Genomic DNA, 25,207 nt, shown 5'->3' on the forward strand with positions numbered 1-25,207 from the left:
TTTCCGAGTATACAACCCACTTTGTCAGAAAAGATCTGAATTTTGTTTATTTGGGTGAAGAAGAATGTTCAGGTTAAGTTAGGCTTATCCTCTGAACTGTTGGGTTACAGTTACGTTGAGTTACAGCTTCAGTAAAAGTTCTTGAGTGCCAAGAAACCACAACTAACGGGCAATAGATGTGTCATAGAAGTCCACATAATATAACATGTTGCAGAATGTGTACTATCACAGAAGCAGCAGTGGCTTATATCTATATCTCTAATCATTAGACTGTGAACACTTTAAACAGCCAACCTGGGCCCTAATATGGCAAACGTGCTTCAGAAAATCTATGCCTGCCTGCTCAAGGTATTGAAAAGTGATCTTCACAGAACCCATTTTGGCAGAAACCATAAGGCAACCCAATTTCTGGAAATAACTATTTATCAGCATTGTCCATACCTATAAATAAATGTGAGACTCAGACCTCTAACTGCATTTTATTGGCTGAAGGAGATGATGCAGTATTTACATCCGAGTGGCTGGAGCTCAGCCATAGACATGTAGTCAGGGGATGGCCAACAAAGCATTGACAGGAAATACATTGCGTGTCAATATGACAACCTCAAATCCTGCTTCTGCTTCCAGTAGTGGCTATGCTCATGTAGCAATTGCATGTCAGTTAAGAACTGCTAGCATCCACCAGTCATATCGAAGGATAGTGAGAACTTATCTTCTACAGCCAATAGCCAGTTGTGCTTGAGAGAACTTGGCTCCACAAGAAAGACTTAATCTAAAACTACAGTTGTTCATAGAGCCTGTCAGGGCTGGAGCTATTGGCAGTGTTGTGGGGGGCCTGGGAGGAGGCAGGAAGGCTTTTAGTTGTGCCAACAGCTTGTCCAGGCGTGTTCTCCATCCTTTTTGCAGGAAGAAGGCCCAAGGATGGAGAACCGCCTGGAAACTACATCTCCCAGCAGGCCGTGTGCTTCACGGCCCTGCTGGGAGCAACAGGACCACACACGCGCTACTGCGCATGCGCGAGCCACGCCCAAGAAGCACCGCTCGCAATCCTGGTCACCGGCAAGAGAGGACGTGTTCTTCCCGAGTTCCAGGAGGCACGCCTACGCGGGGCACCGCCCGCCTGCTACATTCCTGGCCCCGCGTACATAAAAAGCTCAGTACACGTTTTATCTAGAGCAGCTGATTCATTCTGTTGGAGGGAGACGCGCTACGCGCTACAAGACTTAAGTTTCTAGACTAATTTGAAGCACGAGAAAACCTGATTGCTTGTTGCATGCAGAGCATGAATACTAACCCTAAGTTGGAGTAGGCTTGGCGGTGATGTAACCGCACCACTTAACAATCTTAAACCCCTCAGGGAACGTTCCTAAGGAACAACCTTTTTCGCACGCACGTGCACTGACTTTGTTTTGCTATTCACAGCCTGTTGTTGAATCGGATTCGGTGAGACGAATCACAGCCCGTCAACACGAAAAGGCCAAAGGACCTCAAACTCATGCAGAAGCCAGAGCTAAGTGTTTTAGAACTTTGAGTGCATGTTATTGTTTGTTGCCTGCACATGGGGTAATGTGGGGTACTTGTGACTTGCATACCATTCATGATTTATTAGGCAAGCATTGTGAAACCAAACGTAACACCAGAGAAAATGGTGATTATTGGTTAGAGGCTCCAATACAAAAGCCTTCCAAAGAATAATCTCTGAGTGTGTGACACTGGGATGTGTGTGTGAGAGGGCGGTGTAACTTCAAACGATTACCTGCAAGATCGCCACAGGAGTCGAGGAGTATGTTACCCTAATTTCCCCTTACCCATCCAGTGTTATTCCCTGAACCTCTTTCCGGTCATCCTGAACTCCCTCTACCCATCCACTCAACGGACCCTAACCCTCTTTCCCCAGAGGGTTGCGGAGGCCTGCGGTTTCTATTTCCCAGGTGCCAAGACTCAATGGGGAGGGAGGTGTTTGTGCTGCTTCTGCGCCCGTCAAGAGGAGTGAGGACCTAACAGAATTGCGAGCCCACGTATCTTCTGGCGCCCAGGCAGCACAATAATGGCAGACGTAGTAGCCCTTCTCCAAGACTTGAAAGCCGAATTAGCGGCAACCAGGCAGGATTACCAGAATCTAGCAGGCCAAGTTCATACCCTGACTATGCAGACCCAGGCCCAAGCAACGCCTTTGCCTAGACAACCCCCACCAACTCCAGTACAAGTACAGGTAGCCACAGAGCCATCTTTGCCACTTGCTGCCCCCGAGAGGTATCATGGGGACCCACAGAACTTTGACCAGTTCATCATGCAGTGCCAATTACATTTTTTGACCAAACCCATAGTGTTCAGAACTGCTCAATCTCGTACCGCATTTGTGATATCCTACCTGACCAAGGTGCAGCTTCATGAGCGACACAGTTGGTTCGCAAGGATGATGCCTTATTGTACAGCTCGTATACGTTTTTAGAAGAGTTTGGCAAAATATTCAACCGCAGGGCTGCGACATTGCTTAAGGATCGGGAGTTGTTGCATCTTAGGCAAGGAAGCAGGGACTTGGTGACGTATGTGACAGCCTTTAATCGGTTAGCAGTAGAGACCGATTGGCCACAGGAGAAAAGAATGGCCCTGTTCTATCAGGGTCTAAGAGAGGAGCTGAAGAATTTAGTGGCACAAGTCGACCCCCAGCCTGAAGACTGTTCTACCATGATAGATCTGGCACTACGATTAGACCAGAGACAAAGTGAACGTCGCCAGGACCGTCGTAAATGGGACAATAAACCTATGGTCCGGCTAGATCAACAAAAATCCAACAAGGTGTCAGAAAAAGGAACCGATGCAGATCGGAACTGTACGAGGCCCTTTGACTAAAGCGGAGAAGGAGAGAAGAAGAAGAGACAAATTATGTCTCTATTGTGGTAAATCGGGCTACTTTGTCCGAGAATGTACAAATAAACCACCCACCAAAGGAATCCCGTCGGGAAACGCGGCAGCTCGTCTATGAAGGGGGTGAGGGCGAGCAAATCTGAAGATACCCCAAAGATGCTAGCAAACGTACATCACACTCCGTCTGTTCACATAATGCTGGCCGGTCATCTAAATGTGCAAGGAAAACGTATACCAGTGTCGCTAATGGTCGACTCGGGGGCCACGGGTAACTTCGTGGATGACCAAGTAGCGAGAAGACTAGGACTTCTTTTGAGAACTAAGAAACAGCCAGAACCAGTAAAGTCAGTGGACGGATCGCCATTGGTTTCAGGCCCAATCACCCACCACACGCAACCCATGGAGCTCGAGTGCGGAAAAAGACATCGAGAGATCATCGAGTTCGATGTGATCACGGCACCTCAATTTGGGTTCATCTTGGGCTTAGCGTGGCTACGACTCCATAACCCAGTCGCGGATTGGGTCACAGGAACGCTACAGTTCTCCTCAAAGTATTGCCAGGCTAATTGTAGTATGGAGGAAAGTTGTCCCCATTTCATAGGAGGCAGTACTGATGCAGTTCTACCTGAGAAATATGAGGAGTATCGGGATGTCTTCAGTAAGGTGGCCGCCGAGACCCTACCACAACACAGGCCTTTTGACTGTCGCATAGACTTGGAAGCGGGTGTGGTGCTACCTTGTAGTAGGATTTATGCACTCACCGAAGCCGAGAACGAACACCTAAAGGAGTACATCGAAACCAACCTGGCAAATGGTTTCATACGACATTCAACATCCCCTGTATCCTCTTCTTTGTTCTTCATACCAAAAAAAAACGGAGACCTAAGAACTTGCATCGATTATAGGGCGATCAACCGCATCACCATCAAGAACCGTTACCCGCTGCCTCTGATTCCCGTGTTATTAGACCAGGTACGGGGATCCACTATATACACGAAGTTAGATCTGCGAGGCACGTATCATTTAGTGCGCGTCAGAGAGGGTGACGAATGGAAAACGGCCTTTCGGACCAAGTTCGGCCTGTACGAATATCAGGTCATGCCCTTTGGGCTGTGTAATGCCCCCGTAGCATTTCAACACTTCTTAGATGAGATGTTACGGGGTTATCTAGATGTTTTTGCCATCGTATACATCAATGACATCCTAATCTACTCTCACAATGCTGCGGAACATCAGGGTCATGTGAAGGCTGTTTTACAGAGGTTGCGTGAACATAAGCTGTATGCGAAACTTGAGAAATGCCAATTTCACCAAACCACAGTTGAGTTTTTAGGATTTATCTTATCACCTCAAGGTATCACCATGGATCAAAAGAAAGTGCAGACCATTGCCAACTGGCCCTCCCCAAGTTCCGTGAAAGACGTGCAAACAGTATTGGGGTTTGCCAATTTCTACCGCTGGTTTATTGAAGGTTTCGCTAAGAAGGTACAACCCATCACTCAATTGTTGCGAAAAGGAGTTCCTTTCCAGTGGAACGAAAAGGCCGAAGCTAGTTTCCAAGCTCTGAAAAAAGCATTTGTGACAGCTCCTGTCCTGCAGCATCCAGACCCTGCTAAGTCTTATATCATAGAAACTGACGCATCTAGTTATGCGGTGGGTGCTATCCTGTCGCAGCGAGACAGTAATGGACAATTACATCCAGTTGCTTATTATTCACGAACATTACTACCAGCTGAACAAAATTATGTAATTGCAGATAAGGAGTTGTTAGCTATTAAAGTAGCCTTCGACGAGTGGCATCATTACCTCATGGGAGCTCACCATCCAATCACCATCTATACAGATCATCGAAATTTACAATTCTTGAAATCCGCCAGAGCCCTTAGTCCGAGACACCTTAGATGGGCAATGCAGTTCTCAGAATATGACTTCGTCGTCACATATCGACCTGGAGTGGAAAATCGGAAGGCGGATATACTATCTCGGTATCCAGAGTCAAATTCAATTCTGTCAAAAAACATAGAAGAGCCAAAACCAATTGTGGACCCAATCCGCGTAGTGGGAAGTGTGGTGGTAGACATCATATTTGAAAACATTCGGAAAGCTATGTCTGCACAGGATCTGGTACGATGGGCTAGTGGAGGTCAAGAGCAGACCATCAAGGAAGGATTGCCATTTTACAAGTCTGCACTATACTTGCCTACTATACCACTCCGACAACAAGCTATTAAGTGGTGCCATGACTCCCCTTTCGTGGGTCATCCTGGAACACTGAAAACCAAGGAGCTACTCATGCGCCATTTCTGGTGGTCTAGTTTACAAAAGGACGTGCAACGATACATATCAGGATGTGAAACTTGTTTAACGAACAAGACCGAACACAGGAAATCTGCGGGTCCATTGCAACCCCTTCCTACTCCTCCAGCACCGTGGCATACGGTGTCTTTGGATTTAATTGTTGATCTGCCACCTAGTCAGCGATTTTCAGCTATCCTGGTTGTGGTGGACTATTTAACCAAAATGGCTCATTTTATACCAATCAAGGGCACTCCAACCGCCAGCACAATAGCGAACTTATTTCTACAAAATGTGGTACAACTTCACGGCCTACCTTATGGGATAGTTTCAGATCGGGGACCCCAGTTCACTTCACGATTCTGGCAAGCGTTTTGCAAATCTGTAGGAATAGAGATTCGGTTGTCTACCAGCTACCACCCAGAAACCGATGGTCAAACCGAGAGACTAAACCAAACTTTGGAACAGCATTTGTGGTGCCTAACACAAGGAAAGGAAAACGAATGGGCAGAAGTGATTTGGCTGGCCGAACTAGCTTACAACAACGCAGTACATGCATCAACCAAGATTACCCCATTTTATTGTGCCTACGGCTATCATCCCCGATTTCAACCTGTGCCTCAGGGATCAATACCCGAGGTACCCGCAGCCTGTGAGAGGCAGAAACAGTTGGAGTACGTCTGGCGAACTGCACAGCACAACCTAAATCTCGCCAAAGCAGCTTATAAACATCATGCTGACAAGAAAAGAAGATCGGGTCCACAATATCAGGTGGGGGATCGGGTGTGGCTTTCGACGCGCAATTTACATCTACAAGGTTCTCACAAGTTCTGCCCCCGTTTCATTGGTCCATTCCCAATTGATGCTCTGGTTGGTCCTGTGGCAGTAAAACTAATCCTACCCTCATCCATGAAGATACACCCAGTGTTTCACATCTCTTTGTTAAAACCAGCCCCAGCCTCCATAAGATCCAAAAGACCCCCACCTGTCTTAATAGATGGCGTCCCAGAATACGAAGTGCACAATATCCTGGATTCACGTCGAAGGCAGGGGTCTCTATGGTATTTGGTGGACTGGAAAGGGTACGGCCCAGAAGATCGCTCTTGGGAGCCTGCAGGTAACATTCATGCTCCTCGACTCCTCCGCCAGTTTCAACTGTTAAACCCTGCTAAACCAGGGCCTGCTGGAGGGAGGGGGAGTACTGTCAGGGCTGGAGCTATTGGTAGTGTTGTGGGGGGCCTGGGAGGAGGCAGGAAGGCTTTTAGTTGTGCCAACAGCTTGTCCAGGCGTGTTCTCCATCCTTTTTGCAGGAAGAAGGCCCAAGGATGGAGAACCGCCCGGAAACTATATCTCCCAGCAGGCCGTGTGCTTCACGGCCCTGCTGGGAGCAACAGGACCCCACGCGCGCTACTGCGCATGCGCGAGCCACGCCCAAGAAGCACCGCTTGCAATCCTGGTCACCGGCAAGAGAGGACGTGTTCTTCCCGAGCTCCAGGAGGCACGCCTACGTGGGGCACGGCCCGCCTGCTACATCCCCGGCCCCGCGTACATGAAAAGCTAAGTACACGTTTTATCTAGAGCAGCTGATTCATTCTGTTGGAGGGAGACGTGCTACGCGCTACAAGACTTAAGTTTCTAGGCTAATTTGAAGCACGAGGAAACCTGATTGCTTGTTGCATGCAGAGCATGAATACTAACCCTAAGTTGGAGTAGGCATGGCGGTGATGTAACCGCACCACTTAACAATCTTTAACCCCTCAGGGAACGTTCCTAAGGAACAACCTTTTTCGCACGCACGTGCACTGACTTTGTTTTGCTATTCACAGCCTGTTGTTGAATCGGATTCGGTGAGACGTATCACAGCCCGTCAACACGAAAAGGCCAAAGGACCTCAAACTCACGCAGAAGCCAGAGCTAAGTGTTTTAGCAGTTTGAGTGCATGTTATTGTTTGTTGCCTGCACATGGGGTAATGTGGGGTACTTGTGACTAGCATACCATTCATGATTTATTAGGCAAGCATTGTGAAACCAAATGTAACACCAGAGAAAATGGTGATTATTGGTTAGAGGCTCCAATACAAAAGCCTTCCAAAGAATAATCTCTGAGTGTGTGACACTAAAATGTGTGTGTGAGAGGGCGGTGTAACTTCAAACGATTACCTGCAAGATCGGCACAGGAGTCGAGGAGTATGTTACCCTAATTTCCCCTTACCCATCCACTGTTATTCCCTGAACCTCTTTCCGGTCATCCTGAACTCCCTCTACCCATCCACTCAACGGACCCTAACCCTCTTTCCCCAGAGGGTTGCGGAGGCCTGCGGTTTCTATTTCCCAGGTGCCAAGACTCAATGGGGAGGGTGGTGTTTGTACTGCTTCTGCGCCTGTCAAGAGGAGTGAGGACCTGACAGAGCCAACGTGCAATTACATCATAAGTGCCATTTAGCTCAGTTAAATGCCTGAATAATGCCATGTTTTACTTAATCAGTTCTCTGAAATAGATTTATTGGACCATTATTATGAATAGGGTTGTATTGAATAGCAGATTTAGTACATGGCCGCATACGTAATAGTTTGTGACAAAGTCACATTTAAGGCTGAATAGTTGCTTTGTTTAATATGACATGTTAAAAATTAAGAAATACACTTTTCTTTTACAATAAAACTTGTTTGTGTATTCCCATGTCCATATAGTCCCTTTAATTTACTCTTCATACCAACATTATGAAACACATACAAAGAACAGATGAACAAACAACAGGGACCAAATGTGCAATAGGAAGTTGCATTTGCAAAACCAGTGCTACTCAAAGTGGTAGGATTTATTCATGAACAGTGTTATATTGCAATGAACATAATGGAATAGCACACATTGAAATCTCTTGTGAGTTGCAGCATATCTTAGTTGGACATTTAATTTCAGCACTGTGTTGCATCTCACTGTTTTTATTTATTTGTTTTTTTATAACGTAAGCTGAGTTTGGTTTGAAAGCGCGGATCTCGTATTCGAATCTCTGGTGCTCTGCATCGGCTTGCTTTCAGGACAAGCACACTGCCCCTCTGCTCTCCTCCATTCACTGATAAAGCCACAGCTATTCCTGCGGAAAAGTGGATGCAAGAGTCGCTAAGGCACCCTGGTTGCTTAATTTGGTTCAAGGCTTAACTTAACGCTGCAAAAGGAGTTATAGCATGTAAGAAAGACTATAGACAATTAAAAAAATGTTTACAGATTATGAATGTGTTTTCACAAAAACGAAATTTCGAAAATTGTGTCACAACATTAATAGAAATAGTCTGAAGCTTTGAATTAACTAAACAGATGGAAATGCTAAATTCATGAGAAAATAGCCTGTAATGAACTTCGGCTTTGAGAGTGCATTCGGCTGATTCTCAGCAAAAAAAAAATTGCTTGCTTTTTAGCTCCAGCCGAATACTTTGTCTTCTCATTTTCATGTAATGGATCAACTCAGGGAGGCAACTAAGGTGTGTAGACTTCAAAAAGGAGTGGAATTAAACATTCTCTGAAAGTATTAATGATTAAATATAAGACTACGGTGCATATGTTTGTGTGTTTGCCAGAAGGAGTGGTGGGGGTGAGAGAGAGGTGAGCATGGCTTGTTCCTATTGGACATGCTATGGAGAAACATAAATTCATCACAGTTAGTGGTAGTGCATGATATTTCAGGCCGAGTGGCATGTCCCCGCCTCTCAGATGAACCTAATGTTGCGAAATCTCTCGAGATCTCCTGTTGGCCAGTTTGCCAGAGAGAGTATAGAGAGATATGTATGAAGGCTCTCTGTGGAACAAAGAGCTTTCCTCCATTTGCATACATATGCCATGCAAATTGAAAATCCTGTTATTCCCCATGGACCACCTGGAGATCAGAGTACATAAATGTACCATCATCGTCAGCTGTCTTTCCCAATACATATTGTTTAAGGAGGTGTTATGGAGGCAACACCATCCCTTCAACTTGGCACTGGAGGAAAGCACAAACCCACCCCCACACTACCCTTCTAATTTATTTGGTTGCAATTTGTCAGTTTAGAATTTGGAAGGTACGCAATAGCAGGAATCAACCTGTTGAGAACAGGAATTACATTATGGTGCTTCATTGGCACGTTTAGGGCAATAGACATTCCAAGAGAAGACATTAACCCCCTGCAGCTTCGGTAAAAAAGTAACATTGCAACTCTGAGACCTGTCCACAGAAACAATTACAATGCCACTATGCAACCAGTTATAGTCTAATCACAGTAGATATCTCCTATGCAAATGCATGTAGAAAATGAAATGAGACCATTTGGGCCAGATGCAACACACAACTAACAAACAGATGAGTACAACGACAATAAACGTTCCAGTAGGTAGTTTGGTAGTTTTCCTTTCAACAACATGCATTTAGGTGGGAAACTAGACAAAAGATGACTCCCCAACCCTTCCTCAACTTTGTATAGATATTACTTAACAGGGTGTTAGTGGCTGCCTGCACGTGACTATGGTCTCCTGGGCAGTACCACTGTAACATATCCCTGCCTAGATATATCTGAGTGGTCTAGAACTCAGCCTCATGAACCACCAGTACTGGCAGAGAAAAACAAACAACACCCAAATTTAAGAGCTGCCTTTACACTTCATTGCTTGGGAGTCATTGCTCAGGTTGAGACTTGTTAATTCAGCTCTTAACTCGAATCTCGACTTCCCCGCCCTCCCAATAACTAAGATGTGTGCCAGAATCACAAGACTCATGGAAACCCTTCTCATCAAAGAACACTAAAAAGGGCACTCTGAAAATGTGAGGCTGAACATAACATCAGTAACATCCCACCCTACGTTTTACCCAGTGCTTGTGTGCAGCATCAGGTGGGCATGATTTTGCCAGAGCAGGAGGAACGGTGGCTGATTGCACACATGGAAAGCCTGTGTATGTTGGATGACAAAATATTCAACTTGGGGGGAGGGAATAGTCAATGAAGTAAGTTACTGAGCTTTGCCAAACAAATCATGGTGAGGGTCATTTCAAAGCTAATTCCATTTGTAAGTAGGTGACCACCAACACTTGCACGTTACTTGTGCCCTTTATGCAATGCACAACACTCTCAAAGTGGAGTGTAAAAGTAAAACGTAAAGCAGGGCACAATCACCTCTACTCTTGACTATTACTCTCCATTTTCAGCATTTAATAATATATTGTAACGGAATCTGCCTGCTGTACAACTGGTGTAAAAGCAAGGTGTTTTCCTTTGGAATATTTGGTTAACTGCCTACATGAGATATCAATGCAGATATTTCAACAAATATTCCAATGGAATACGCCTTGCTTTTACACATGTTGTACAGCAGGCGAATTCCAGTGTAATCTATCATTACACCCTGACTGCAAACCGTATCTGCAGGCCTTTTTTTATTTCTCTCAAAGAGGAGAGTAATCATGTAATTGGAAAGCGTAACATGCTGCCATGCTTTCGTTTAATGCTCCAGGTCATTTTACAGCTGTTCTGCGGCGCAGAAGTGTATTATCTCTGCTTTCCTTTCCTCCAGGGTTTCAAGAGGGCTTTTAGTTTTGTGCCGGCATTAAAATCTCATGCAGGCACAAGCATGGGCGTAATTTTAGGGGGGGACAGGGGTGTTTGTCCCCCCCAACTTTCATGGCATACCATTTTGTCCCCATTCATTTGGCTGGGGCACCTTTTCTTCAGATGTCATGTCCCCCCCCCAACTTTTTCAGCAACGTTACTCCACTGGTCACAAAACCAAAAGCGTTCCTGAAACGCTGGACGAGAGCTAAGCAGAGATAATAGGTTCGCTTTGCTGCCCTTCTGTGCCTCATGATGGCTGTAAAAGGAACTCTGGCAATAAACGAAAACATAAAAGCGTTTTACGTTTCCCAATTACACTCCAGTTAATTTCAAAATAAGCTCCATTGAAGCCATTCTTTGTTCTAATAACAAATATGACATTACCTAAAGAGTGCTTCCAGTAATCACCTGCATAAATACAAGAAGAGGCAAAGACATAAGCAGGTGCATAGAAACGAACTTGCATGGATGTGCATTTGAAAGCAACACAGGCAGTGCATTTATAAGAACATAAGGGAGTAGCTGTGGGGACTGGTGGGTAGCTATCCCTCTCGTGCCATTCTTAATAAATAGTATATGTACGTCTTCCTCCCGTGACTTAATCTTTTGGTGGAGGGCAAACGCTGTCTACAATATAGCTCTGGTTAAGGTTCAAGCGTGTGAAAAGCATTGAGTGAACTTCACTAATATTTACTATCTAACTCCTGGTATCTTCTCTTTCCCAGTTTTCTGACACGAACTCCATCTGGCAACATTGAACTGGCAGAACTGATGCAGGAAATCAGAGAATGTACTCACAATGTCTTGAGGGCAAAATACATGGGCACAATGATGACTACAAATAAATGGAAGGATCAAAGGAATGATGAAACACATCACGCCCAAGAAGGTATTATGCTGTAGCTATGCAATATTACATGTGAAGAGCCATCAGCGCACTAACAATGAACACTTGAAGGGGGGCATAGTAACATGTTCAAACAGAGCTTTGCATGTGTCTGTGGGGCCTGACACCATGTTACTGAGGCGCAAACCCATTTGTTGACAAATGATCCTCGAGATCATTGGGGTGTCCATCAACCATTTAGGCTGTAAACCCACTGCATGAAGGTTTGCCTCATTTCTAAGTAATTTGGATACATGTTCAACTTTGTTTAAAACCCACAACATACATACGATTCTAGGAGTGCATGCTTACTTTGAAAGGTGATGGGGAAAACGCTCTTTGTGCAGTACCCATGTTAGTAAGGTGAATAAAATCATTTCCCGCTTCCCTGTTCTTAAGTGAAAGTGCATTTATTGAGGGCAGAGTGTCTTCCTTTAGGAGACTGGTAATTCTATGCAACTGAGCATTTTTGGGAACACAATTAAAGTCCAGACTCACTTCCTGCTAGTAGATATCATGATCAGAGAATAACATACCAACTGTTGCTATGACTGCCTTCAAAGTAGTTCAAAATTTAGAAACTTCACACACTGTTGTTTCTAAATTTTGTTTCCTCGTGGCAGTATATGCTGGGTTTTCAGTGGTACTTCCCTAGCATAAACTGTAAGTGAGGCATAGGTGGGGTGTAGAGCAATTACTCTACTCCAGAAAGCCCCTGCCACTCTACCGTATCTTTCCATAATGTAACCCGCCATAGTCTCACACCATGCAGACCTAGACAGACTCGACCACCAAGCTAAATCCGTTCAAGACTGGACTGTAAATGTTGTCCTGCATAACATACTAACACACATGCCAATGTTAAGTAGTGCTACTCCCAGAGACATTGATGATTAGCCAGCCTCAAAATAAGACAGGTGCAATAATGTTACCAAGTGCCACACTTAGATGAAATTGTAAATGATAGCATCTGCCTGACCAAGATAGAATTATGATTGTAGCATATCCCCCACTCAAAGTTGAATTTAGAAGTGTTTCTAGTATACTCTCTATGCAAAGTTGAATTTAGAAGTGCGCCCAATAGCTCATATGTGAAAGTTGAATTTAGAAGTACGCCCAATAGCCTCTCAGAGAAAGTTGAATTTAGAAGTGTGCCTAATATCCTCTCTATGCAAAGTTGAATTTAGAAGCGTGCCCAATAGCTTATATGTAAAAGTTGGATCTAGAAGTGCATCTAGAAGTTGAATTTAGAAGTGCGCCCAATAGCCTCTATGTGAAAGTTGAATTTAGAAGTGTGCCTTATATCCTCTCTATGCAAAGTTTAATTTAGAAGTGTGCTCAATAGCCTCTTTGTGAAAGCTGAATTAAGAAGTGTGCCCAATAGCCTCTCTGTGAAAGTTGAATTTAGAAGTGTGCCTAATATCCTCTCTATGCAAAGTTGAATTTAGAAGTGTGCCCAATAGCCTCTTTGTGAAAGCTGAATTAAGAAGTGTGCCCAATAGCCTCTCTGGGAAAGTTGAATTTAGAAGCATGCCCAATAGTTTATATATGTGTCCAATATACTCTATGTTGATAATTGAATTTGGAAATGTGCCCAATATTCTCTCTGGGAAAGTTGAATTCAGTAGCGTGCCCAATAGCCTCTCCGTGAAAGTTGAACTTAGAAGTGCGCCCAATAGCCTCCTGTGAAAGTTGAATTTAGAAGCGCTCGCAATAGCTCATATGGGAAAGTTGAATTTGGAAGTGCGCCCAATAGCCTCTCTGTGAAAGTTAAATTTAGAAGTGTGCCTAATATCCTCTCTATGCAAAGTTGAATTTAGGTGTGTGCCCAATAGCCTCTCTGTGAAAGTTGAATTTAGAAGTGTGCCTAATATCTTCTCTATGCAAAGTTGAATTTAGAAGTGTGCCCAATAGCCTCTCCGTGAAAGTTGAATTTAACAGTGCGCCCAATAGCTTATATATAACAGTTGAAATTAGAAGAGCATCTAGAAGTTGAATTTAGAAGTGTGCCTAATATCTTCTCTATGCAAAGTTGAATTTGGAAATGTGCCCAATAACCTCTCTGGGAAAGCTGAATTTAGAAGCGTGCCCAATAGCCTCTCTGGGAAAGTTGAATTTTGAAGCGTGCCCAATAGCTTATATATGTGCCCAATATACTGTATGTGAAAACTGAATTTGGAAATGTGCCCAATAACCTCTCTGGGAAAGCTGAATTTAGAAGCGTGCCCAATAGCCTTTCAGAGAAAGTTGAATTTATAAGTGGGCCCAATAGCCTCTCTGGGAAAGTTGAATTTAGAAGCGTGCCCAATAGCTTATATGTGAAAGTTGAATCTAGAAGTGCATCTAGAAGTTGAATTTAGAAGTGCGCCCAATAGTCTCTCTGCAAAAGTTGAATTTAGAAATGTGCCCAATATCCTATTAGTCTAATAGCATGCCCGGCTGAACCGACCAATCTCCCTAATAACCGCTCTGTGCAAAGTTGATTTTAGAATTAGGCCTAATACCCTCCCTGTATAAAGTTGAATTAAGAAAGTGCCTAGCGTGACGTATATAATATGGTTTGGACTGCAGGGAACGTTTGAAAGAACATATAACCCATCATACGCTTACTCTCTTCTTTACACCACCACTCAACTAGAACACAGAGATACTATGACACCATTCGGTATAACTGTTCTCATACTAACATCTGCCGCACATTCCACATCATTCTAAGTAAACACTGCTGGTTACACACTCCCCAGCCAGGCGTTCTCCTCAGGCCTAACGCAGCCACATTCGGTCTGGATAAGTCCTGCCAGAACGAACACATACTTCTGATCTCTCAACCACCACACCTACCGCTAAGAAGCAGCTATTACACGAATACCGCACCAGCTGCACACATATCCGATGCTCACAGGCACCTTTGACTCTCTACTCTCTCTACTAATCCGAACTTTGGTTCCCAAGGGCGTTCAACCTACCAGCGCCTTCAGACCATACCAATGGTATATAAGGCGCTATATAAATGCAAAATAACATAACATAACATAAAAAACAGATAACATATGTATATCCACTGAGGCTGGACTAAAAGGGCCATGTAACTACAAGGACAGGTTTTTGTTACAGTGTGAATCATTGCACTATATATTAGACTTCCTTCAGATGTAATATTTATAGCTGTTATCTAAGTAATTTGCTACCCGTGATAAGAGGGATGATACATGGTTACTCTGATCATAATATTTAACAACTGGATGTAGATTTTGTATTCCTTTTCAGAAACATGATTAGGCCAGGAACTAAATCGTTAAAAACCCTGGAACCAGAACTTTACAATTACTACTAATCCCGAAATGCACCTGCTACTGATTTCTGCGCCATCTCAGGCGGCTTCTTTATTCCTGACTAATGCATAAAAACAATCATCAATGATCCAGGAAATCCACTGCAGACTCATCTTTTATCTGTTTGCAGTCTTAGATTTTGTCCCAGTTAATCTTACATGGGCATATCACAGAAATCTTTTGGCACGCAGATTCGGTAATCTGGACCAACTCAGCACCAGGTCTTATATCCTCCATGGGCTGTCACTCCCTTGAGTCAAATGCTAATGCATTTTGGCAGCCAGAAGCACTCTCATGAGCTGAGTCATATCTGCCCAAGATGATTATAACACTGGACGACAGTTTGCAATTCCATAGTACATTTCTCAGGTTCCTATCTAATGCTCAGAAACTCTTAACACATAATTCTCAAATATATGGGTGTATGTACCATTTGTAGGCTGCCTTTTCCAACTGTGTACAGTACTGGTGACTGTATCAATGGGTATTGGTCTTAAGATGGCCTGGAAACTCCCAGAATTACATAGAGGTTTTGGAACCAGATCAAAAAAGACTCAATAATCGAAATACAGAAAGAGCAAGGCAAAACCTAGCTTTATTAACAGCAAAATAAAGCAAGGAAACAATACAAGCATAAAATGCTGTCACTCTCAGCGTGCCTATCAAAAACAACATATTTTATCTTCATTATACGTCATAAATCACATACTGTAATCTTAGTTACCAAAACCTATAGGGTACAAAGACTGGATAATAGTGGAGAGTATATATACATTCTATGAGGGTTATAGTTCTGATAGGGTTACGCTGGTCTGATGACTCTTCCTGAGACCACCTCTAAATTAATAACAGTAAAAATACATCGCCTCTCCAATAAACTAGTGGTTGGCATGAGATGTACTGGGCAGCCTAGCATCAGGTGTTTTCATTGGTTGGCTTATACTAACCAACCTTGGAGAGCTGACAGGTCATCAAGACATGAGTCAGACAAGAGTAGGGGGAGAAAGGACTGCAGACGGGTTTCCTTTCAATTAATGACAATACTATCCCTCATTTCTAGGCCATGAGCAGGGTGATTCCCTTTTTATTTGGTCTTGTGTGGAGTCGTGTGTCTGGGGAGAGGTGTAGGGAGTAAGGCAGGTGACTTATCTATATTCATTGTTAATTAATAGAGAGTGTTCTTCAATTTTACGTCACGTGTGGTAGGACTGTGTGTGAAATTATCTATTAGGACTTTAGCTAATATTGGTGTGAGTGTTATGGTTTCCTCTACCACCGGGGACACTCTTGAGCTATTCTTCATAGGAACTTTGGGCTTATAATGATCCTATTCCTGGCTGACACAGACTGGTTGTTCTCTTATAAAACATTTGTTAACGGGGGTGTATCCTTCTTGCATCCTCGAAATTGTAATCTTGTGCATTCAATGCAACATTCTCAATGCAGCTGTGAGACGTGAGATGCGGGCAGATGGAAGATGGATGCTACCGCAATGTTCGACAGCAGGTAAGTGATGGTTTAAGGAAAAGCACAAAGTATGACAAAGCGCAACCTTAAACTGACTGACTTTTCAATGTCTAACCTTGTCTTCTGTTTTTCCTTGCAGGCGCTGCTGTCGACGATTGAACGCATCGTGCTGCTGTGCCAAGATGAAGATTTTGGTGTTCTGGAAAGTTTAAAGATGAGTACTTGGTTCGCCGAAGGGATGTACAGGTAAGAACAGCTTCCCCCAGTTGATAAGTATGCTGGCAGTAAGCAGGATGTCCAGGAAGCAGGATCTTCAAAGGTAAGTCTGACCTCAGGCGACGGTGAGCATTACGCTGCTTGCAAGTGCAAGATAACATGAAGTGTCTGTCTTCAGAATTGGGGTAGCTTATTTAGCTGAGATGGTGGGCACACCCATTAGGGCCGGCTTACCAGCCACACCCTGCCACTTCTAGAGAGTGAGCACGTGCAAAGGCAATCTATTTGCAGCCACAACCATGAATACACTTGGGGCTGCTTAATGGATGGAATGTTCAAGGTTAATGCATCCTGCTTAATGGATGGAATGTTCAAGGTTAATGCATCTGAAGTGCTATGTCCATAATAAAAGCTTTTTGGTTTTAAATGGATGTTCTTATTTACTTTTGTTCATGAGCCTGGTGCCAAAGGCGCCAGGACAGTGTCCACCCAGGTCTACTGTGCATGCGACTCCTGCATGCCTGTGCCCCTGACTTCATGACCATGACAACACTCCCCCTAAAGGGCCCTCTCAAGGGTAGTTTTCCTCCCGGTCCTGGTTTGGTGGGATTATTATGATGGAACTGTCTGATTAAACACGGAGCATGGACGTTTTCACTGGGTTCTCTAGTTCGGTCTTGAGTGCCATAACCTCTCCAATCAATTAGGTAATACAATTTTGATCAAACCACCTTGGAGTCCAGGATGGATTTGACTTTATATTCTGGTTCTCCATCTATGACTTCGGCTCTGACGGAGAACTAAGCCGTTTATTGGATTTCATTGGTTTGAGGAGAGAGACATGAAATACCAGATGAATTTTCATGTGAGATGGTAACTCCAATTTCATGGTGACAGTATTGATTATGGACTTTATAGTATAGGGGCCCAGGTATCTTGGGCGGAAAGCTCTTGAGCAACAGTTTGTGTCTTTGCTTAGCCTTGGTCAGATGCTCTGTCACCTCCTTAAGAACCTGAGTGATGGTTTTATGCAAGTTTTTTATGGCTGGCATTTACAAGGTATCGGGTGTATCAAATACTGATGGCCTCAGGTGTTTTCCGTGCGCAATGTAGAATGGAGTTTGTCCTCTGCTTGTGTGAACTGAGTTGTTGTATACGTACTCAGCTATCCAGAGTATATTTTTCCAAGAATCCTCGGACTGTTTGCAACATACACCTGAGATATTGCTCTAAAAATTGGTTGGTTCGTTCAGTTTGAGGGTGATGGCTTGTACTGTTAGGGGATGTAGTAAGCCAGCAGGGTTCTGTTTCTGAGACTTGTGTTGTGCCCAGACACAGCAGGTTTCAATAAATTGGGCAATGTCTTTCCTCCAGGTTAGCCACCAATAGTTTTGGTTTATCTTAGCCTGAGTTTTGGCTATTCCTGTGTGTCCTTCCACTGATGAATTGTGGTAATTTGTCATGATTTGTTTTTGCAGTTCGTGGTCTTGGACATATAATAATTCTCGGAAATACGGTAGATTGTCTTTGATGGTGTACTGGTCACCTTGTAGAGGAGGTCCCAGACATGACCTGCACCCCTGCCCCTCATTTCGATCTGCCAGGAAGGTACTCGCCAAGGGGCGTGACGTATGAAGAGACAATGAACCAACAGAGAGCCGCACTGGGACTCTGCCCAGTGTACAATGGGAGATCCGTGCCTGTTGAAGTGCCCATAACCAGACAACCCTGGGCAGCACGGTACCCTATCAGACAGCCATACCAGCCGCTGGCACTAAATGAGGAGTGCCTACATGCAGTCCACGAAGAGACCCAACGACCCATAACGGAACGCCAGTGGAAATGTCAAGGGCCTGAATAGCCCGCATATTAACAAGACGGCTAACGAAGATAACACGCCAGCACAAGCAGTTGTGAAAACAGATGTAATGGACACAGGGGAGAGATGATGCTAAAATGTAGGGAAATGTGTTGCAAGACAGAACGGAAGCAACCGACCAGTCAAACGTGTGTAAATAGGCTTGGAACGCAAGAAGCAAAGAAAATGATACTGCGGCTATGCTAAGTAGAATAATAGAAGCGGCATGCGCCAATCTTATTTCTACCTCTAGGAGTACATTATACAAGTGCAACTCCATTTTGTAAGGCAGAAGTATGCCAGGGCTGCCCGAGGCCTAACAGACCAAGTTTCATAACCCAGCCTGAACAGAGAGGGAGAGCAGAATCGCAACTCAAGAGAGCGGCTGATGCTTGGAAGATTGAGGTCACCCAGAGAAGGGAGGAGAGTGTCAACGTGCAAGGAGCGTACCAGCTCACGGTGAAGGTCAAGATAAGAGAGGCCCAGGCAGGTGGCTGAGCCGAAGCAGAATTAAATACAATAAAGCTGGAAACTGAAGCAGGTTCACGGTGAACTAACACGTGACCAGCCAGGCACAAAGAGCTACCATCGCCTGATGTCATCCAGAACCCAAGGATGCCTTAACTTCTCCAGGTACGAGGCTACAGTTTCGAGGCCATACCCAGCCAACCTATTGACACATAGCCCTAAAGCACTGATTGATGGAAAGAAGGCAGGGTGAATCTTGTGGCACTAGGCACCTGGGTGTCCACTGTGCATGCTTCTAATTAAAGTGGAGATTTATGCCTAGGGGTGTAATCTACCCAATCACAATAGACAAAGTAATCTAGGGTCCTATGGATAGTAGAACCAATAGGATGTCGTACTTGTAGTGATGTCTATCACGAGTGATGTAGAAGGGTAGGAGTAGACGCCCACCCAATAAGAGTTGTCCAATCGCATGCTCTGTTACCATATACAGATATAGCACCTATACTTAAGTTACCTCTCCTAACCAATTATATTGCAGGACGATTTTGTACAGTTAGATGTCAATGATGACGAGTTTTATGTATAAAAGATGCTGTTCAACTGAAGTTCGAGGAAGTCGGGACGAGAGAGGTGATCGCAATGCTGCTGATTTCCATTTGTTTCCCTGTTTGATGTACTTGTCATTAAACAGACTTCCCTTTGCCAACTTACTGAGTCCTCATTATTGAGTTGTGCTGGAGTATGTGAGTCCTGCACCCCCTGTCCTCACATGGTGCAGCTATCTTGTCTTACAAGCGATGGGGGGTGAGTACTGTCCTATGGGCCTGTCAGTAACTTCCTCCCCTCCTGAACACTTGGTAGCGTGAGGATGGTTCGGCCATCGATTATGTATTATCGATTGATAGTCATAAGACACCTTCAGACCGACGGCACGAAGTAACTCTAGGCCCTCAGTAAGATCACAAGTCCTTTCGCCATTCCAGCTGAGTTGACTGAGAAGCTCCCCATGGACAATGATAGAGTAAAAGTTTCAAAAATCTGTAGTGGATCTGAAGGTACCCGCCTTTCCAAGCATAACCCTTCTTATTCCCACGGGCAGCGGATCGGACGAAAACCTTAAAATGAGGAAGCGGTAGGGGCGGTGATCCCGAAGTCCCAGAGAGGAAAAGATGCGATCGGTGAGTGAAACAACAAAGTAAGGGAAAGGTAACGGAGGATGGCGGAGAAAAAAATAAATTAGGTAGAAGTAAAGAAGACTGTATATATACGGGAGTAATGACTCGAGTATAAGTAATAAAGAGTGGATACCGGGGGACACCCGAGAAAAAACATAAGGAATACCAGGGGGGCATCTGAGCAAAAACATAAGGATTCACCTTGTTCCTGCGCTTTAAAGAGAGGTCAGAAGGAACGTGAACCCAGAGCCCACTGTGGGGGGGCAATTTAGGCTACGGTGACGATTAAAGACATCACAAAGGGGTTCGTTCATCCCATGGTGGGGTATTGATTAGAAGGCAGGTATATGTGTGACCAGCTGGCATCCGTCTAGTCTGTCAAGCGTCTGTCATATATGTCCTCTGTATGTCAAATGTGAAATTACTGTATTGATGATTGATTGAAATGCATTTTGGCTTTACGCGATTTCGTAACTAGGAGGGAATCGCCTTTGAATTGATGAGTTTTGAGTAAATTGTTGCTACAAATTTTGGCGGTAAAAATTGGATTGGAGCTTGCATATGTGGTGCTCGCTCATACTAGTGTAAAGATTAAAGAACTGTGTAAATATTGTTGGTGACAAAATTAAGAATGGAGGAAGTTACCCCACTTGCGCATTTATGCAAGCAACTGCCCAAGCATGCAATAAAACTGAAGAAATATAGCCAGGAGTAGGTTAAGGGTACCGCCAATAAGATGTTTATGCCTTGGTCCCAGAACTGGTCGCTCTCTAAGGCTGTTTTACAGCACATGACCACCTTCCTACATGCCACATATACAGGCAAGAAGCTAGAGAAACGTCTTGCTATTCTTGAGTTATGGAAAATGTTTGAAGAACAAAGGTGGAAGAACCACCCACAGACTGGATACTAAATGTATTTACGAGGGGGTTTAGACGCCTACCACGCCACCAGCCCCGCCTGAGCCAGTCATCGAAGAGAGCAAGACAGAAGGGCTTTACCCGCTAAGAGAACTCAAGGCAGCTACGGGGTATAGTAACCCTGCAAATGAGTCACCTACGTGCAGTAGTGACGAGATCACGGAGAGGGAGCAGGAGAGTAATCTTGCCTCCACAGTTCCGAGGGACAAGGAGAGACGCGATGGTGGGAAAAAGGATCAGGCACAGACTAGTGCATCTCTCGAGAAAGAGAGAGAGGGAAAGAAACGGAAAGGAAGTGATGAGTTAGCATGCACAAAGGACGAATGGATGGGAGGACAGATACTATCAAAGTTAGATGGAAAGGGAAGTGATGAGGTAAGGCCTAGAGAAAGGCCTGATGAAGCGCAACGAAGGGCAAAGGAAAAGGAGAAAGAAGTAATGGTTGAGAGGACAAGAAGGAAAGATAGGCTGAGGCGAGAACAACTATATCGCGAAGAGCAAGGAATACCGCTCAGTCGCACACAATACGCAGCCTATGAAAAGTACAGGCAGAACATGTTGAAGTTAGAGTAAGAAAGAAGGGTGCACGTAAGAAAAGTAAAAAAGCGGGAAGATGAGAAGCTTAGAAGGGCAAAGGAATGTAGAAATGAACGGATGAGGGAAGTAGATAAGGCTAGAGAAGAAGCGAAGAAACGAAAGGAAATAGACGAGAAAATAGAGCGCAAGCACAGGCTGAGGGCACAGGATCTTGAATACTTGGAGCGGGAAGTGATTAAACCCAATCCTACAGTAGAATGGGAAGACATAGAAGAATTATTTCCTGCAAGCGATACAGTACCGGGTACAAGCGGGACTAATATTGAAGATGACGTCAACACCAGAAGCATCGGGGAAACGATTGATAAAATCAATGACGAGATGGGACTGGATCTAGTTTACCAAGGGGGAAGCAAACTAGTTTACCAATGGGGAAGGGAAGATGAGCACTTAGAGAGCACTCAGTTATATGACACTGAAGATGTCACCCAAATTAGTGGCAGCAGGGGGTTGTCCCTTGATAGGTTGGAAATCAAGCAGAACGAAGAGGATGCAAGGAGTTGTGTGAGCTGGGATCGCTCAGAAACCGACTCCGGTGGGGAAACAGATGATGAGGCACATGAGGAAGGGAGACGGTGCGAAACACGGTTTCTGAAGGGCCAGGGGGTACGCTGGTCCGATGCTAGAAAATCTGAGCCCAGCACATCGAAGCCGGCCACTGTGCATAGCCAACATGAGGGAACTCCCCATGGACAGAGGGGGGAGGCAGCATCTACCTACACAAGCAGATCAAGGGCACTGCCGGGCAGATGGCAAGACGGGAATACTGTCCCACCAATAGACAGGGGAGTGGTGAGAAAAGATAAGGAAGACTGTGCGTTCCAGTTCCCACTGCTAGAAAAAGGAGGAGCAAGACCACAATATATTCCATGGCCTCATATGGACCGAGAAAACCTGAAAAATAAGCTTCGAATGCTGACATCGGGAGCTGGGAAATGGATGCACGAATTAGAGAAAATGACGTGGGGAGTCACCTTAGCCATGGGGACATTATGGGCCTCCTAATTTCTATACTTGGTGAAAGACCAGATGATGTATGGAAGCAGGCAGGCTACCCTAGGGTAACATTAACCAACACCTCCCATGACGGAGCGCCATTTAATAACTGCAGAGCAGCATTGTGGAAAGCGCTTCGAACACTATACCCAGACACGTCCGATATGGGAGCTATAATGACTCCGAAAATGAAAGATTCCGAGGATCCGTTGATTTATATGCAGAATTTTCAAGACGCGTGGGTGCTCGAAATGCATGAATCTTGGACGAAGTCCATCCCTGTATTCTACCATATATTGTGCAAAGGGTTATCAGAACCGGTGCAAAAACAGCTCAAGAAGTTGGTAGGAATAGAATCTAAACCATGGGCCGCAATACAGTTGACAATTGCACACTATTGTAGATTGTTGCAAGAAAAGAATCGGAAAAAGGAGGCAACGCATAAGGGAGAGGAGGCAAAGCTAGTGCAAAAGAAACTCTCGAAATATGCTCTCGAGGGAGCCATGCTCACCAGCGCAGCTGAGCCAAGCACACAACAAGCGACCAACCCATCACAGAATAATCAGGGTAACGCAGGGTTCTACCCGAGAGCAAGGGGCTTTGGAGGAAGAGGATGGCAGATTAACCAGGGAGGGTTTCGAGGTAACCAAGGAGGTTTTCAGAATGTCCAGATGGGTAGTCCAGCTGTGCCAGATGGACAGATGGCCCGACCACCGCCAGTGTGTTGGCTCTGTGGAATGACTGGACACGTGGCTCGTATGTGCAGAAGCCAAGGCATGTGGCAAAATAGCCAAGGGATGGGGACAGGAATGGTGAATCAACCTGCTGTCCCACAACAGGGCGGTGCACAAAATTACACCGTGCAACAGCAGGCGCCAGGCTTGCAGCAAGGTGCACAGCAAATGATTCAACCACCGGACCTGGGGAATATGACGCAGGCACCGCCCCAAATGACACAGGCTATTAACCCCAGAGGGGGAAGCAATCCTGGAAATGGGACAAATCCACAAGTTTACAGTGGGCCGAACCTATATATGAAATAGGACAGCTCACAGGGAACTCTGATGTGCTCTATCCTATCAGTGACACCAGACCCTAACAGGGAACCCAGGGTAAATGTCACCATAGGGGGTAAAGAATATTCCTTCCTAGTTGACACGGGTGCAACGCGCTCATGCATACGAGAAGGCAAGTTTTCCTTGTCCGGCGAGGCTATAGATACTCAGAGTTTCACTGGAGCTGATAGTAGAGTTCCCTTTATAGACGCACTCCCAGTCTCAATGGGAGAGCACAAAATGAACGTGCCCCTATTATCTTCTCGTCAGACACCAGTAAATATTCTGGGTCGGGACCTGATGACCAAATTAAACATGATCATCTCGTTTACCGAGAACGGTATAGTGTGCTCCACCCCAGAAATGCATTATTTAAACGTGTGCGAAATGATCAGAGCATACTCTGGATGTGCAGCAATGACGGCTATACCGCTAGAACCAGAGGTTTTCGCATATGGCATGCAGGTGCTAATGGCGGGATTGCCAGGCCTCGCGGACAGACCTATGAGAACCCCGGATGAGTTTCTATTCAGACCAAGAATTCCCATGCACGAAGAGGAGGGACAAGTATTTCCTTTAAGGGTGCAATCTGCCTCAGTACGAGGGAAAGTGGTATTGGTCAAAGGATGTGACGATGAAGACAGAAAATGGGGTGCGATTATCGCCATTGAAGAAGGGTACCGAGTGACTTATGTCACCGATGACGATCTGTTCGAAGAACACCCTGACCTAGAAGAGAAAAGGGTGGAAGTGAGTCTCATATTTTGGGTCAAAATGATCAAACGAGAATGATGTTGGCACTAGTACGTCCAGAATACTTTGATGACAACATGGCCCAAGTGCCTTCCGCAATATGGACAACAGGACCCTATGATGTAGGACTCCTGAAGGGGGCAGGTGAAGTGAAAATGTAACTGAAGCTAGGAGAAATGTTGCCATGAGCGCAACAGTATCCCATGTCCAGAGAGGCAGATGAAGGGATCGCGAAGACAATCTCCGCCATGATGGAGCAGGGCATCCTTGTGACATCAGAATCGCTGTGTAACACAGTGATTTACCCTGTCAAGAAATCAAAAGGAGCGTCTTGGCGTTTAATCCAAGATTTAAGGGCCTTAAACGATATTGTTGAAGCCAAGTTCCCTCTAGTCCCGAACCCCTCTACAATCCTATGCAACATACCCACTGAGGCAAAATATTTTACGGTGATCGATTTGAAGAATGCATTTTTCTCGATTCCGTTGCACCGTGACTCACAAGACCTGACGTCATTCACTTTCAGGCAAATGCGCCTGAAAAGTACGAGGTTGCCACAGAAGTACTGCAAGTCCCCATCTATTTTCAACAGAGTCCTGCAAACGGACCTAAGCAATATTGTGGTAGACAGTGTTGTTTTGCAGTATGTAGATGACATTCTGATCTGCAGCACCACTGAAGAGCAATGTAAACACGATTCCCTCCAGCTACTAACTATTCTGCCTGAGAAGGGATACAAAG

The sequence above is a fragment of the Ambystoma mexicanum genome, chromosome 6q (assembly GCF_040938575.1).
Source record: "Ambystoma mexicanum isolate Mex_15411 chromosome 6q, UKY_AmexF1_1, whole genome shotgun sequence".
Lineage (NCBI taxonomy): Eukaryota > Metazoa > Chordata > Amphibia > Caudata > Ambystomatidae > Ambystoma > Ambystoma mexicanum.